Raw genomic sequence first — 15,779 nt, forward strand, 5'->3', positions numbered from 1 at the left:
CCGTAACTGACCTCTACCCTCCTCACTGCCCTTGTTTGCCTTTATGCGAGCTTTCTCTTTACTGTACTGCCTTGCTTTCTTCTTACACATCGAATTCTTTCAAACCCAAGTCAACTTCTGTTTTTCCACGAATGCCTCAGAAGACTCTGGCCTTCTTTTCCGGTCATCTGTACCTCAACCATCAGGGCTGCGTGACCAACACTCTCCTGCAGTTTGGGTGGTTTCCAGTGTATTAATTCCTTCCCTGGCTGGAGAGCCCGTCTCTCTGTCCCCTCACCCCCATCCCCCAGGCTCACAGGGCGTGGGGCTTTAGCTCAGTGGCACAAGCACCTGCTTGGCAAGTGCAAGGTCAAGAGTTCAATCCCCAGTACAGGGAGGGTGTAGGGAGATTTAGGTATCATAAAACTAGAATGGTGATTGGCTGGCATCTCAGTATTACACTATGAGATTTGCATATTAGGAAGGGATTGGTTGAGAAGACCCGGAGTCTTGGGGATAGGAGAACAGCACATTTTAAAATTTCTCATTAAACTGTAGCAGTGATTACAATAAAGTTTTATGGCCATTGGTGCCTAATGTGCAGCTCCATCCAGACCACGCTGAGGTCTTCTTTCATCTGGCTCACACAGCGTCCTTTCTTCATCACTCTGAGAACCAGATCACACTGGCCACTGTCAGCATCCCTGGGGACGTCTCTGTCTTGATGCTTCCAGCAGCCTACTCTTCTGCCCCGCAGCTCAGAGGAATCCGTTCATCTCCATGGCAAATCAAGGAACCGTGAGACTGCAGGGAGGGATTGGGAAACCAAGACTGAAATTCAGGAGTGCTGAGTCTGGATCAGGCTCTTATAAGGGAAAGGGGTAGGCTGGGGAGGAGGTCTTTCCCAATCCCCTCTCCACCACAGGCAGCTCTGTAGCCCCAGAGACACCATCTGCTTTCTAGTCAGCAGCCACTTTGGTCTGGTGGATGCCAGGCTGAAAGAGTCCCCTGGGAAGGCAAAGTTACCCGGTCAGTTTCAGTCCTCTCTCCCTCCCTGCAGCTCCCATCCAGGGCCCAGTACAAGCTGTGCAAAGCACAATGATCTCCCAAACACACCCTTATCTCAGAATTGGTAAATTGTGGATATCACTTTGTTGTGGAAGCTGAGTAGAGGAAACAATTAGACTTCACTTCATTTCTCCCCAAGAAAATGAAGAAAACCAGAAGGAAGGAAATGGAGGGAGTGGGTGGAGGCAAAGTAATTTCCTGCTGTCAGCAAGACCTCCCGGAGAAGAGGACTCTCAGCACCTGCAGCCACCACGGTTGCCTGACCCACAGCCCCACCTTGACTCACTCCCCGGGCCCCTCAGCCTCAAATGCCCAGCCCTCCACCCTTCCCTCTGTCCCTCCTATCAACATCCTTGTCACCCTCCACCCTGGCTGCAGCCCGGCTTCCCTGGCTTCCCAGTGACCTCCTCCTTCAGCTGTCCTGCAGTCCAGTCTAGGCCTCCTAAACACCTTCCTGCCCTCCCAAGCCCTGCCTTCCTCTGCCCTTTGGAAGCCCATGTTTCCCATGATCCTCTGGTCCCCAGAGTTCCTACTGGGCCCTCATCCCATCCCCTCTGAGCATTTAACCCCTCAGGGCATCCTCAGTGGGTGCTGCCTGGACCTGGTGGATGCTCCTGCCCTGTGACCTCTTCTGCATCTCTGTGCTTTGCTTACCCCGCATCCGAGCAGGAGAGGGCTTGGTGCCTCAGACTGTAAGGGACAGGAGAGAGACAGTTTTGGCATAGGAAGAGGAAGATCTGATCCCCGGTCCTGTCCCTCTCTGTTCATCTGTTCACCTATGGCTTTGCCTCCATGCTCCACCTACTTAAAGTGTCAAGCAGAGATGGCACACATTCTGATCTGCAGTTTCTCTGGAGGGGTGAGTTTGAGGCAGGCAGGGGTGATTCAGGGAGCTGTAGCACCAGTCCAGGGGAGGAAGAGATGAACTATAGGGGACACTTTGGAGAAAGGGTTGGGAGAAAAAGTAGCTCCACAGAAGTGCAGGAAGGAGAGGAATCACTGACCCTGGAGGAGTCTGTGGAGTGTGGTGGGGCAGGGGAGGCGAGGGGCTGCAGGGGAGTCTGATGGAGGAATGGAGGGAGAGCTTGGCTGCACATGGGCCTTCCCAGGCCACCCTGAAGGATGTGTCCAGGAACAGAAGCATGGAGGAGGCAGAGGACAAGCAGCAAGGGTTCCAACCCATGAGGAGGACCAGAACGATGAGCTCTCTCAGAGTGGTGGACAGGAAGGTTTCAGGCAGGGTTATGGGCACAAGGCTGGTGTCACATGGTGAGGCCTTAACCTCCAGCGTGAGGTACTAGGAGGTGGACTTGTGAGAAGCGATGGCTTTCAGGTGGGGGTGAGGGCCTGAGGATGGGGTGAACACCCTTATGAGAAGAGACCTGAGTGCATCCCATGGCTTAAATACCACGTAAGGACAGCAAGGATGCAAGGAGGTGCTGTCTGAGCCTGGAAGTGGCCAGTAGTGGAAATCAAGTGCGCTGGCATTTCAATCCGAACAGGAACTTCTCACACTCTAACATCTGTGTTTAACCTCTTCACCTCCATCCTGTAGTGTGTTCTAGCAGTTGAGCTAAAATGTTTGATAAAAGACATGAACAGGCCTTCTTGGGCAGTCTGGAAGTCACTGTGGAGAGAAATCCTCAGAGGAGAACTGGGGCAGGAGTTTTGCTTAATGACTCCAGCACCTATGGGCACAGAGACTAGGCATGTAGACTACTCTTTAAAAGCTTTTGGTTGAGGAAAGGAGGAAGAATTTATCTATAGCCTGGCATGGTGTTACACACCTATAATCCCAGCCATCTGGGAAGCTGAGGCAGGAAGACTGCAAATTCAAGTTCAGTCTGGAGAACTTAATGACTTAGTGAGACCCTGTCTCAAAAAAAGACATAAAGGGCTGGGTATATAAAGGGTTCAGTACAAGGGTTCAGCATTTGCAGGTATCAAAGAACCCATGATGTCTCTATGAAATACATTCCTGGGCCAGGGCACTAAATTCAGTTTAGATTTGAATTAAAAATCTTAGCAGAAAATATTTTTCCATATCCTTTGAGTGGCCACTGCCGAAAAGGTTATATAATATTTCATTTCCAAAAAATACCACTGACGTATTTTATTTATAGTGTGATATCACAAAGCAGTGGGGTTTTTTTGAACACATATATCCTTTTCCTTCCACCTGATAGTAACAGTTTGCAACACTTAGTCCATCCCTTTTTACTTTGCCTGCTAGAAAGCCCAGAGGCTAATTTCAGACTAATTATAGCGAAGAGATCCTTTCTGGCTATTGACAAAAGTCTCCACCTAGATGGAGTCTGATTTGTTTTTCATCTTTATTTTATATCCACATGTATACAAGTAGCGATGTTTTAAAAATGCTCAATATAAGTTTATTGAGCAAATAAAACCTCCAAATGGTGATTTTCTTCATAAATTGAAGTACTTAAATTGTCATAACATGTGTTCTGCATATAGTTTTTGACCAAATGTGGAGATGTTTGTAGGGTGAAACTTCAAATGCTAGTCATTATGTAAATATCATTTTATTCTAAGCCATGTAAAACTCTTTCTGAGCACACGGAAGGTACAAATTACAACAGAGTAAATGAGATTTAACCTCTTGGGGTCTCAGGTTGGTTGGGGTCTCCTCCTGTAAAATAGGGATAATAGTTCCTGCTTGCCTGACTCCCGAGTGGTAGAAGGAAAACATTCCTCACACTTAAAGAAACATAAATAATGTAATGCTTAGTTTTTCCTTTGCATTTCTGGTGTACTGTGCAGCACAAATTCTCTGCTGATTTATTGAGTGGAATTCGGAGCGAGAGTGATCTTAATGACTCCTGAAGCTTTTGACTCCGTGGGGCTGCAAATCAGGGCTTCACATCGGGCCTCTGATGGGGATTTGCCATTATGTTCAGGCAAACTTTGGGCCTGCGCAGTGAGCAAAGGCTTGAGCGGACAGGAGTGTGGTGGGGAGCAGGTGGTGCGCGTTGTGGGCCTGATGCTGGCTCTGTCTCCTAGGGATTTTCCCAGCAGGCTTTGTGGAGGTCTTTCGTGTCTGGGATTAAAAGGAGGGGTGGTGTGCGCAGGAGAGGCCGGCTGAGTTTGACAAAGAGCCTGGACCTGCACACCTGGCGTGGGCCGTTCTGCAGCTCGCTGCCCCTGCGGGGCTCTGGGGGAGAGGATGACAAACAGCAGCAGAGCTGTCTCCCTCCCAAGGTCTGGTGGCCAGGCCATCACTCACAGCTGCTGATGGGCTACTCCTTCCTCGAAGGCCCAGCTGCAGGGCAGGTTATGGATGCGCTGCCTCCAAGACTGTTTTTTTTCTAACTACATTTTTGAGAGTGGAGCACCACTATCTGTAGGATATGCTTGATTCTGGAGGAAGAGGCAGAGAAAAAAAGTTAAAGGAGAGTGCAGGAGGAGTGTGTGTGTTGACAACTCCATCTAAACAGCTGAGGATGGACTCCAAGTCTCACTGGAGCTCCAGGTAACCAGTGCCTGTGGTTAAACTGGCTGGGCTTGGATGATCCTTTCCAAATACAACCATTTAGTCATTCAACAAATGCCCTGAATGACTGTAATGTGAAAGTCCCCATGCAGAGCCTAACACATTTTTTGTCACAAAGTCTCATAAACTTGGGTGTGTCAAACCTGGTTTATTCTTCAGAATATTTCTACTGATGAATTATCAGTTTAAGTTTTATGGGTTTGATTATTTTAAACAATGATTGCCTAATGAGAAAAATAAAAAAAAATAAACTATTACATTCTTACCACTACTTATTGAATGTTTACAAGCAAGCATCAAAATTTTAAACATTAGTTGGTGTCTGATGTACAAAATCTAAAGAAGAACAACAGGAATTTGTATGAACTATAATAAAAATGTCAATAGAACTCTACAAAAAGTAATATTTACTTTCAATTATCACACTGAAGGCAATCTTCACACATGACAGCAGCTTGTTCCAAACACACGAATTGCTTACGCTGCCAGCACATGTATTTTTTTTTTCTTGGCCTTCTGTAGGACACACTTGATATCTTGCTAGTCTTGCTATTTGGCCAGAAGGTCCTTATATTTTGCAGTGTGTGATTAATGGAAACGTAAAATATCAATAAAATAAAGCATTAAGTTCTTAATATGTATGGTGCATTTAGAATAAACATCAACATTTTCACATCAGCTGTATACTTGCTTACAAAACCTAAGAAACAAAAGCTTGTGTGAGCTGCAATGTAAAGACAAATAAAAGTCTGCCACAGAAATAATCTTTGCTTTGACTGTCACATCCAAGGCAGTCTTCATACATGACATCTGCGTGTACTGTGAACATGTCATGCATGCACTGACGGCATATGTGTTTAGCTTTCCTTTGCTATGCAGGGGGCCATTCTTGTCTTCTCTCTTTTCTTCCTGTTTGTCAGGAATTTCCTACAGTGCTATACAGTGTGTACTTAGCAGGGAAATAAGGTATCAGTCAAATAAAATATCGAATGTGTAATGAGTGCTTAGAATAGACATCAACATTGTCACATCAGTTGTTCACTTGGTTCCAAAACCTAAGAGATAATATCAGAAAGACAATGATGAACTACAATGAAAATACCAATAGAACTCTGCAAATAAAGATAATCTTTGCAATTGTCATACCCAATGCAGTCCTGACATGAAATTTGCATGTTTCATACACAAGTATTGATTACACTGATGTCATATATGTTTTTTTTCCCTGTCCTTTCTCTTAGGGCACAGTTGAAATACTTTTGATTTTCCTCTTGTTGTAATAGGTCTTGAGATGCTGTGCCTGCCTGTTCACCTGTCAGCTCACCAGTGTGACACACAATTTTTTGGCATAGTTCCTTGAGCGGAAACATTTGTTTCCCCTCTGCTGTAAATAATCTCTTACTAGTTCCAGTCCTAATCCTTTAAGAAAGTTTCTCCATGATATTGTGCACTTATTTTTTTCTTTGCAAACTATCAAAATTTATGCCACGCATGTTTAAGATCACGTAAAACATAGCCTTTGGCCAATGCTTTGGGTTCCAAGTGACACAATTGCTGCATAATTTAACAACACCTAGTCCGCCTTTGGTCTTGTAGAAAGTTTCTGTCTCAGGCTTCCATTTTGTTGAGGTTTTGGTATTCTCATCATGGTGCCATGCTAACTACTTCAGCAGTACCACTTTGTTTTTCTTTGCCATATATAAGGTGGATGTAAATCTTTCTGAAATCCAAGGATTGTACTATACAATTTTCTGTTTTGAAATTGCCCCATTTCATTGGGAATTTCTGCTTTGTTACCATGTACATTTTCTACTGTGGTCAACGTGTGCTTTGTTAGCAAATGTAACAACAATTGGAAATTGATAAATCAATTGTCAAATGTCAAAATCTAATTAGTTTGGGAGATGGAAGCAAAAGCAAAGACCTGTTGGCTGAGTTCCAGGATAAATTATCACATACACAAAGACATAAATTTTATGTTATATTTTGACCTATCCTTTTTCCATAATCTTTTACATTCCTGTGATTACCATGAAAAATTCTTGCTAATTACAGCAGAACTGTGAACCCTTTCAGTTCAGCTCATGAGGCGTCATAATAAATACGTTTTTGAATTTGGATATTGGTGCATACAGAATGTTTTATTTGTATTTCAACCTTCATGTATTTCACACATTGTAGCATTTTGTCTGTTACAATTTCCAACATCAAATAGAAGTGCTGGAATTCTGTCCAATAAGTTTCACCTCTGCCATCACCCTCACTATACTTTTGGACCTAGTTTTAATATTGGATTGTTCCATTTGGTTGTGTGATCCTCTAGCAACATTTTGGCTAGTCAAATATATGTTCACATTGCTCACATATAGTGAGCAAAGTGAGCTAGTCAAATATATATTCACATGCTCACATTCTTTGTCAGTTGAATCAAGGAAGTCTGTCTTCTCTTTGTCTGCATCAGTTGATCCTTGCTCCATTTCACTGTCACAGGAACTTTAATTCACATGGCCAATATCAAAGCCAGCATCACATCACCATCATCATCATCATCATCCACCCACATTATTTTTCTGTTATGTGAACCTGAATTTTACCATGAATGACAATCATCATTTATGTATGAGTAATCTGGTGATTCATTTTGACCTCCTCCAAAACTTGCAAATTTGTTTTTTTATGTTCCATTGTACTGAATCAGGCTACTTCTACAAGCAAATTTTTTAAAAAAATCAGTCCTAGAATGGTGTAGGTATATTGAATCTTCTGTGATAGGTAAATATATGCCAAACCTGTTAGATGGAACATAATATTTGTGAAAATCCTGGTTTGACACTTTTGCACACATGCATACATCTTGTCTTTCATTGTATCGAGTGGGTAAACACAAAGACTACTTCCCGTGTCCCTCAGGTGCAGCTACTGAGATGCACAGCTGGTTACTATTACACTAAAGTAAAAATTTACAGTAGAAAAGTAAGGGATGTGTTTGTGGAAACCAGTGTTACGCTGTTTGGGTCATTAAGTGGAGGGAATTACACTTTATTGTGAATAGCATGCTGCCAGAGGCTTTATTAAATCAGAGACTCTGAATTGGTGGCTCTGAGCAAGTTCTTGCCTTCCTCACAAGCCCCTGGGGCTGCCACTGCACAGATCCTTAACATGTGGCAAGGATCTAGGATACAGAGTACAGTAATATCTGGTTTCTGCCTGCCCGCAGGAAGCTTTCTGCCCAATAAGGCAAACAGACTTGTGAGCAACTGATTCCAACAATTAAAGTAGATAAGGAAGCCTTGGGAAAAAGACTTAGAGGTGCAGGAGTGGGAGAAGGGAGCTGTTAACTCTTAACTCAGTTCCCCAGATGGAGGGTATTTCAGCTGGGAAGCTGAGTGGGAATGAACAGAAAGAGGCTCAGTGTGAGGGGTGGGAGGAAGCTCAGGGGCTGGGAGAGATGTGTGCTCCAGGGTGGTGAGCGTCCAGTGCAGTGTGAGGAGAACTTCCATGCAATCAAAGTGTCCAGGACTTAGGGGAGGTAGGGGCCAGCACTGAGCAGTACTGTGTGCTCCTCTTTGTGGGAGTTGTTGGACACTTTCCTCTTCATTGGAACAAAATACATGACAGCTGAAGCTCAGGAGAGGTTTATTTTGTCTCAAGTTTTTAGTCCATAATTGGGTGAGTCCAAGGCAGAGAAGGAAAGCTGTTCAGGTGATGCTGTCATGGCAGCTGGGGAGCAGAGTGTGAAGGGGCAGCTAGAGGCATATATACCCTCCAGGTCACCCCCCAGTGACCGCCTCTTCCAACTAGATCACGCGTCCTAACATCACTTCTAGTCACAGTGGCCCTCTGATTTAATACCTTTAAAAGTACCACCTATGAGCACATGGGCCCCTTGGGGGACATCTAGACATAAACCATAACGGCGGCCTTCCAAGGTACCCGGAATCACGGGCTGCCCTCTGTGTCCCTGGGTAAAGGCAGGAAAAACCGAGAGAGGTGAGGTTGATGGGGAGAAGACTCTCTCAACAGCCAGGATCAGAGCTCACCCTGCCTCTGTTCCCTGAGCTCTCACTCCTTATCCTGAGCTGAAATTTGTTTTCATTTTTTTTTTTTTGCATGGCAATAGGCCCTAGTTCTCCCTTGAAAACAGATTCTTTGAGGGCAGGAATTTCACTGGCACCTGGTATAGAAGCTTTTGCTGCACAGGTGCTCATTAGTGATTTGTAACGATGTAGGTGTGATGAAGATGCCTGGTCCCAGTGTGCCTGAGCCATGTGACCCAAGGGCCATGTGACCCAGCTCCATCCTTTAGTTTGTGTGTCTTTTTCTCTTGCTCCCTCTATCTCTCTGGCTTGAATATCTGTGAGTAGTGTGAGAGAGAAGTGGCACACAGATGTCACAGTGTACTCCAGCAGGTGACGGGGTGTTCCTTCTCCCAGGAACAGTTGCTTTTTGAGAGAAAAGGACTGAAGAAAGCACTGTGGCCAGAGTTTCACCCCTGCCCAACTTCAGCACAGGAGCTGGAAGGTGTGTGGAAAACTGGCCAAGATTTCTGTCAGGAAGAGACAAAAGTGCTTGAAGGACTCTTGCAGTGCTCTGCTGTGGCTCTGACTCTGGTTCTCTGGAGACAGACACTCAGGTATATGTGCATTTGGAAGAAGACCTAGAGGCTACAAGGGAAAGAGTTTTGTAAGTATCAGTACCTTTTCAGGGATATGAGTGAAAGAGATATCAGACCAGGTCTCTGGCTTAGCATGCTATTGTCACAAGAGTGTGTGGAATACCCCAGGTTTTGAGATCTGGGCGGCTCTGAGGGCCAGCGCCACAGCTGGGGAGTCCACTTTTTATACTGGGTCAGGACAAGATGCTGAGAATATTTAGGTCTAGACGTCAGCTTCAGGCTTTGATTGAGGTGACATAAGGAGTTGTGGCAGGAAGGGATGATTTCAGAGGATTTACACTCAGAATTCCAGTCGGACAATAGGATTAGAGGAACATGGAGATTGGAATGAGAATAATTTCAGGTTACATTTTCCACACACCAGATGTGAGACTTTGGGCAAGTCCCAAACAAATGAGTCTCCAAAAATGAGCCTCCATTTTCTAATTCAAAATGTTCGATCAGAAGATTGACATTATATGTTGTGAAGCTTAAAAACAAGTACCCAGCAGAGTGTAGAAAGTACCTAGCAGAGTGTCTGGTGTACGTGAGAAGTCCCCTTCCTTTTTCACCCTGGATTCTACACTTACCTGTCCTTTGTTACCCATGTGCCTTGGAGAAGATACTTCTCCTTGGAGAGAAGTTTCCCAGTCTGTGGGGTGGAAAGTGACCACATCTGTCCTGTTTGTTACCTATCTTCGGTAAGATCAAGGATGATAATAACCTAAGTGGGAATGAGGTAGATTAGGGCAGGGGCAAACTGGACAACTAACTGGGCAGAGTATGGCAAAGGTCATAAAAACTCAGAGGACATACACCAAACACAGGACCCAGAATGATTCCTGAGCACTGGCCACAGAACCAACCGGGAAATGCTTATTTTCAATCCTTCATTTGAGTCCAGCAGTTTGCAGGACCAGTCAGAAAGTGCTATTTCCAATTGTTCGTTTCCATCTGACAGAAGCCAAGCAGATCTTTTGGCGGGGTAGTTTAAAGCTGGTGCCCCGCCAAGTGAGATGATAGACAAATGCCTTATTTGCATGAGGAGAGATCCAACATAACTAAATAGAGGAGGAGCCGTATTTGAGCTACTCAGAAAAAATCACCTAAAAGCACAGGTACTTGGAAGAAAGGGTGGGACGTACATCCTGATGGCAAAGTCAGCATAAACTAAGAGACTTCTAAGTCAGACAAAGCATAGGCGTAGGACTTTACAAAACAGTGCACCAGCCCACAGGGCTGCCAGTGCACTGCTGCTGCATGCCAGGCAAGAATTGCCACACTGGGTGGTCTCCAAGAAACTAATGGACAGCAGAGGTGCAGCTGGCTCAGGCCACTTGGGACACAAGGCTCCTCGCTTCTTATCTTTCTCTACATAGAGGAGACTGCTACCTGGTGGCAAATTTGACGGGTGTACGAGGACAAGTGACCATGGAACTGCTCCCTCCCAGAAGATGGGCTGCATGAGGAGGAAGCCAACCCAGAAATTTTGGATACAAAGATCCGTTCTCTTACCCTCAGGGTCACTGTGAGCCTGGTTACCTGCCTGCTGTTGCCCCGGAGACAGCACCTCTTCCCCACCTTCATTAAATGTGCACCGTTGCTGCCTTTTCAGTTCTTGGGGACATCAAGGACCTGGAAAGAAGCCCCACTAGACCGTCTATCCAGTACAGGAAGAGTCATAGCACACAGCAGCGGACCGCAGTCCTCCATATCTATCTGGTTTCTGCATCTGCAGACTAAACTGTGGCTGAATGATATTTTTAAATGTTCCACAAATTTTCAAGAATCAAAACTTAAAATTACTTCATTCCAAGCACTGTGCTCAATGGCCAGGAAAGCAGAAATTCATGGGCTCATCTTGCACTAGGCTCCTGCCAGTCCCAGACATCTATTGATCCTCTGTACCCCTGTTCCATCGGTGTTTGTGAGCTGCAGTTCGTGTAGTGCATGGTTAGGCCATGATGGCTGTATCTGTACTGAGTATGTAGAGTCTTTTTTCTTGTCATTATTTCCTAAACACAAAGTATGACAAGTGTTTACCTAGGTCTCACATTGCATTAGGAGTTATAAGTCACCTAGAGATGATTTAAAATAGTAGGAAGATGTAGTCAAGGGTTGCAAGGAGAACAATTACATACAGGCACATAATTTATAGTATTATTTATAATAGTCACCTAAGGAGTCAAGCACAAGGAAAGAGCAAGAAATTTGTTCATAACACTAAAGACCTAGAAAATCCAGCTGATGGCCTGGATCCCATGGCCAGAACGTTCATGAGTTCAGCTGAAAACCTAGAGCCCATGACAATGACCCATACAAGTCTATCCCATGGATCTACACTGGGAAGGCCCAAAGGTTAGTGGTGGAAGCGAGAAGGTCTATGCCAGTGGGGTGAAGGATCTGGACAGAGCCAAGAAATGATGCTTAAAATAAGGGCCAGGGCTCCCATGAAAAGTACCACAGCCATCCTCAGCAACAATGAGGTCCCAAGTGCCTTTGACAATGAAAACAGATGAGTCCATATCAGGGGAGCCAGCCTGACAAACTCTTCTAGGAGAACCAATGACAACACTTAGAAGGACCCACAATGCCACTCTTCCTCTCCAGGTCTCCTTTTTATGCTGGCATCAGTCCTCAGATGGGCCATCCACACTTAGCACCCTACTGATTCAGTTCAGCTGGCGTTTAACTTGACCCAAGTTACCAGTCCACTCCAGAAGATGTGAGGAGCCTACATAAATACCATGTTATTTTACACTGGAGACCTGAGCATCTGTGAGTTCTGGAATCTGAAGGGTGCTGACACTGATTCCCTGGGATGCTGAGGGATGAGTGTGTGACTGAGCCCTGACTGTGGAGCCTGGGGCTTTCCAGATGTGCTGGGAAGATTAATATGGCGGTATCAAGTGCCTCGATACATATGTGGTTCAGAAGGGTGCTCTGTCACCACTTGCTTTGTCACTGTTTTTGTCCCAGGGTGAGGGTAATAGTAAAGAGGCAAGCAAGAGCCCGATCAGAGACAAAAACTCTTCGTCAAGTGTTCCCAGGGCTTAGGCTCCCAGCTGTGATCTTTCTTCTATGTTGCTTTTCTTGCTCCTTCTAGAGTGTTTCTGACAAGCAGCATGGGTCTGCAGCAGTCTGCAGTCTGGGTCCTGCCTCGAGCTCACTGCAACCCCTCGCAAGCACCAGGATGTTCTTCAAGCAGAGGAGCAGCAAGAAGGGTCCTCCTGCCCCTGGAGAGTAGTTTGCAGCTTCTCTGCCAGTCGCCTGCCCCTGCTCAGCCCTCTGCCTGTATTCTCTTCTGCAACTGGCACAATCTTCCTAGGGGCAAACCCGATTCCGCCACTGCTGTGTTTCAGATACTTCGAAGGCTTCTTGTTCCCTTGCTGTTAAATGTCTGAGCTCAGGAGCTCTGCCCACTCTGGCCTGCCTGGAATATTTCACGCCTTATCCTCCCTCCAGATAAGCTCTCACATCCCCACACAGCCTCAGGTCTCCAGGCTCCCCAGACCGCGACACCCTTTCCGGCCACCCAGGCATCCTTTCACTCAGTTAAATAACACTGCTCTCTGCCTCACTCCAGACCTAAGAGATAGTTTATAGAAGTTAGATCAGGAAACACAATGCAGAGCTTTTGTCCTTTGGAGTTTACATTACAGGAGACAGAGATCTGGCTCAGAAAGAGAACACATAACTAAAGTGCGTGCATATTTTGGTTTATGTATTTGTGTACGTAGCTACAGGTGCAGTGTAAACAGGCCAGGAAGTGAACAGAAAGTGCCTACAGTGCACAGGGGATAGTGGACCTGAACTACTAATTCAGTCAGTTCCCGCTTCTGCAATCAGGGGTGGTTTCTTCCAGGAAACCTGCCTGGGCATGACACTGGATGTGGAGTGCCCTGTCTTGCCTAAGCCACACAGCAAGCCCTGCACCCAATACGAGCTGGGACTAGAATCAGCTCCCCAAGGTTCCTGACTGTGTCCCTGGTGGCCCTGAGTCAGCAATAGATGATGGCCGGTGGCTGTGATAACACAGGCAGCCCTGTCTGAGCTTGGGCAGAGGCAGGCAGGAGCAAGGCCACCAGGCTGGACAGGCTCCGCCCTCCTTTATATCAGGAGGGCAGTGGAACTGGAAATGTGCAACTAGGCTGGGCATTTGTTTATAAATGACAAAAGCTGCCAAGAGCTTTTGACGTGTTCCTCATTCATCGGCCCCCATCACCTTCCTGTCATTTCCCAGTTATTTAGAGCCACCCGGCCAGATAGCCCTTAACAAAGCAATATACATGTTAATGTGGAGAGCAGGGGCTGAGATTGAAGTGGCAGCAAAAACACATTATTCAGTGGGAAAGACGAGGAGGGGAAGAGGGATGGATGAGGGGAGGTTCAGGACAGGGCCTGCTTTCACTGAGTCTCAAGCAGCCCTATCTCCTGGAGCCTGGTGCCACCGCCCGCTCTGCACCCCCCTCCCTCGGAACACTCGTCCCCAATCTAAAAAGGCCCTTCGTTTATTTTTAGCCATTTCCAGAAGGCCGCTGGCAGTCTGACTTTAATTAGAATTGTACCCAAGGAGGCCAGAGCTATTGATGGAATGATTTCTTTCCTTCTTCTTTCCTTATTGGCACTGCGTAGGGGGCAGCTCGAAAAAATGCTTTCCGAGCAGTAGAAAATGTAGCATTTAATTATTTTTCTTGGCTATCTGGTTCTAGTTCAAGAAGGTACATGAAGGAAGAATGTGGAAAGTTGCTGGTTCTAACCTCCTTTGCTCATGAGCTGTGGGAGGTCTACCCTATCCTCTCTGGGAGGAACCATGTTTTGCATGTCTGTGTGGGGCTGTGTGTGTGTCCCTGTTCTGAGTCACAGCAAGGAGCTGGGAGGCTATGAGGGACCTCTAGTGTGCAGTGAAGTCCCAACAGGAAGTTTGCACAGAGGCCAGGCCAGGAGGGGAGAGGCTGAGCTCCAGGCCTCCTGGGCTGGTTTGCTTCTGACCTCCTCTGGGAGCAGCCTGTATCCGACAGGCCTTTGCCCCAACTCTCAGGGAAGACTACATTTAGGAAGGGTAAGAGTGGCTGGAGGAAGTATTTGGATGCAAGGGACATATGTGGGCTCCTCAGGGTTCTGCTCTAAGATCCTCAACAGGGTCTAGGCCTCAATTCTTCAGGGTAGGGTCACAGCTTTGGAGGGACCTGACACATGGGCATTGGAGAAACCTATAGAATCTGTCTAAGATCTGCCAGGTGTCTGGGGTGGGAGTGAGGGTGCTGGAGCCCCCCAAAACATGGGAGGTGTTTGTTAAGGCAGACACGCCCTCAAGGGGGGTGACACGTGTAGCTCACACATACACATCCCACATACATACGCGTGCTAAAAACTCACCTAGCATCCTGAGGCTGAGCGTGTTAGTCACAGCAAGCTGGGTTGCTCTGCACTTCTTTATTCTGCATGAGTCATCCCAGGTCAGGTTATCCTGCCACTACCACACCGCCAGCTAACTCAGAGACTGCACAAAACTGGAGGCTGGCTCTCTCTTTTGCAGATTTCCTTTGGAGCCGGGTGATCCTGCAGGGCCTCTCCTCTCTAGGCGTCAGCACGGGATTCCACATGGCGGCTGTGTAATGATTCCTCCTCCGAGAGAAGGCAACTGTGGCAGAATCTCATTCAATGCTAGCCAGCAGCAAATGCTTCGGCACTCACAGCCCAGGGTATCGTTCCTGCGCACATTAGGGGAGAACCAGGGATTGGTGATGATTAGGTGCATCTCCTCCTCTCTCCTCCAACCGCCCATAGTCCTTTCCTGGTTTCATGTCCTCTGTAGACTAGGAAGGTGAGCATGATGACCTCCTGCTCAGACATTCTGTGTAAAGCACTAATTGCCTTCTCGATGCCTTGGGCCCTGGATCAAGAGCTCGACATCCTCAAAATCATCTTACTTCATGAGCAGTCTGTGGGGTGCACTTCTGAGGACCTGCCCACAGAGCTGCCATGCGCATGCGTGGGACAACGAGTGCTGAGGAATGAAGTATACACACTTCCACTGTGACATCTGAGGTTTCCAATTTTAGCCTCAGATTAGTCTCTTTGATCATCTGCTACTTCAACTGTAGCCCAAAGCAATGGCTTACTGTTCCTTAGAAGTGACCTTGGGTTTCATCTCACCCTGCTTTTCTTCCTGTCCCTCTGTTCTTGCTACACTGGCAGTTTGTGGATGTTTGGTTTCTCAAACAAGCAAGCTTCTTCCTGCCTCAGGGCCTTCGCCCTGCTGTTTCCTGTAGTTTGCTCAACCCAGCTCTAGCTCAGCACTCTCTTCCCAGCTGAAAGGTGGTTGCTTTGGAATGGCCACATTGTCACCTTATTCTCACTGTCCACCTCTCTACTCACCATAGCATTTCATCTACTCCCATCACTATTAGAAATCATTTTGTATTTTTATTTGATTATGCTTACTGTTTTTCCTTCCCATTTCAGATTTAAGCCCTCTGAGGGTAGGGACTCTGTCTTTCTCTTTTGCTCCTGTGTCCTCAGTACTTAGGACAGTAGTTGGCACATAGTAGCTGCCCAGTAAAA

General features: G+C 46.4%; 1 long non-coding RNA gene across 1 annotated transcript; it reads right to left on the reverse strand.

Moving 5' to 3' along the window:
- Positions 1 to 4,686: 4,686 nt before the first annotated feature.
- Positions 4,687 to 15,177, reverse strand: LOC134472707 (uncharacterized). Its single transcript, XR_010042633.1, has 2 exons — positions 14,592 to 15,177; positions 4,687 to 9,222 (listed from the first exon to the last, which is right to left on the reverse strand). It is a non-coding gene; the product is annotated as an uncharacterized LOC134472707 (long non-coding RNA).
- Between the last annotated feature and the right edge of the window lie 602 nt (positions 15,178 to 15,779).

Source organism: Cavia porcellus, unplaced genomic scaffold (genome assembly GCF_034190915.1).
Source record: "Cavia porcellus strain 051 isolate PalLab524CR breed Dunkin Hartley unplaced genomic scaffold, mCavPor4.1 scaffold_24, whole genome shotgun sequence".
NCBI classification, from domain to species: Eukaryota; Metazoa; Chordata; class Mammalia; order Rodentia; family Caviidae; genus Cavia; species Cavia porcellus.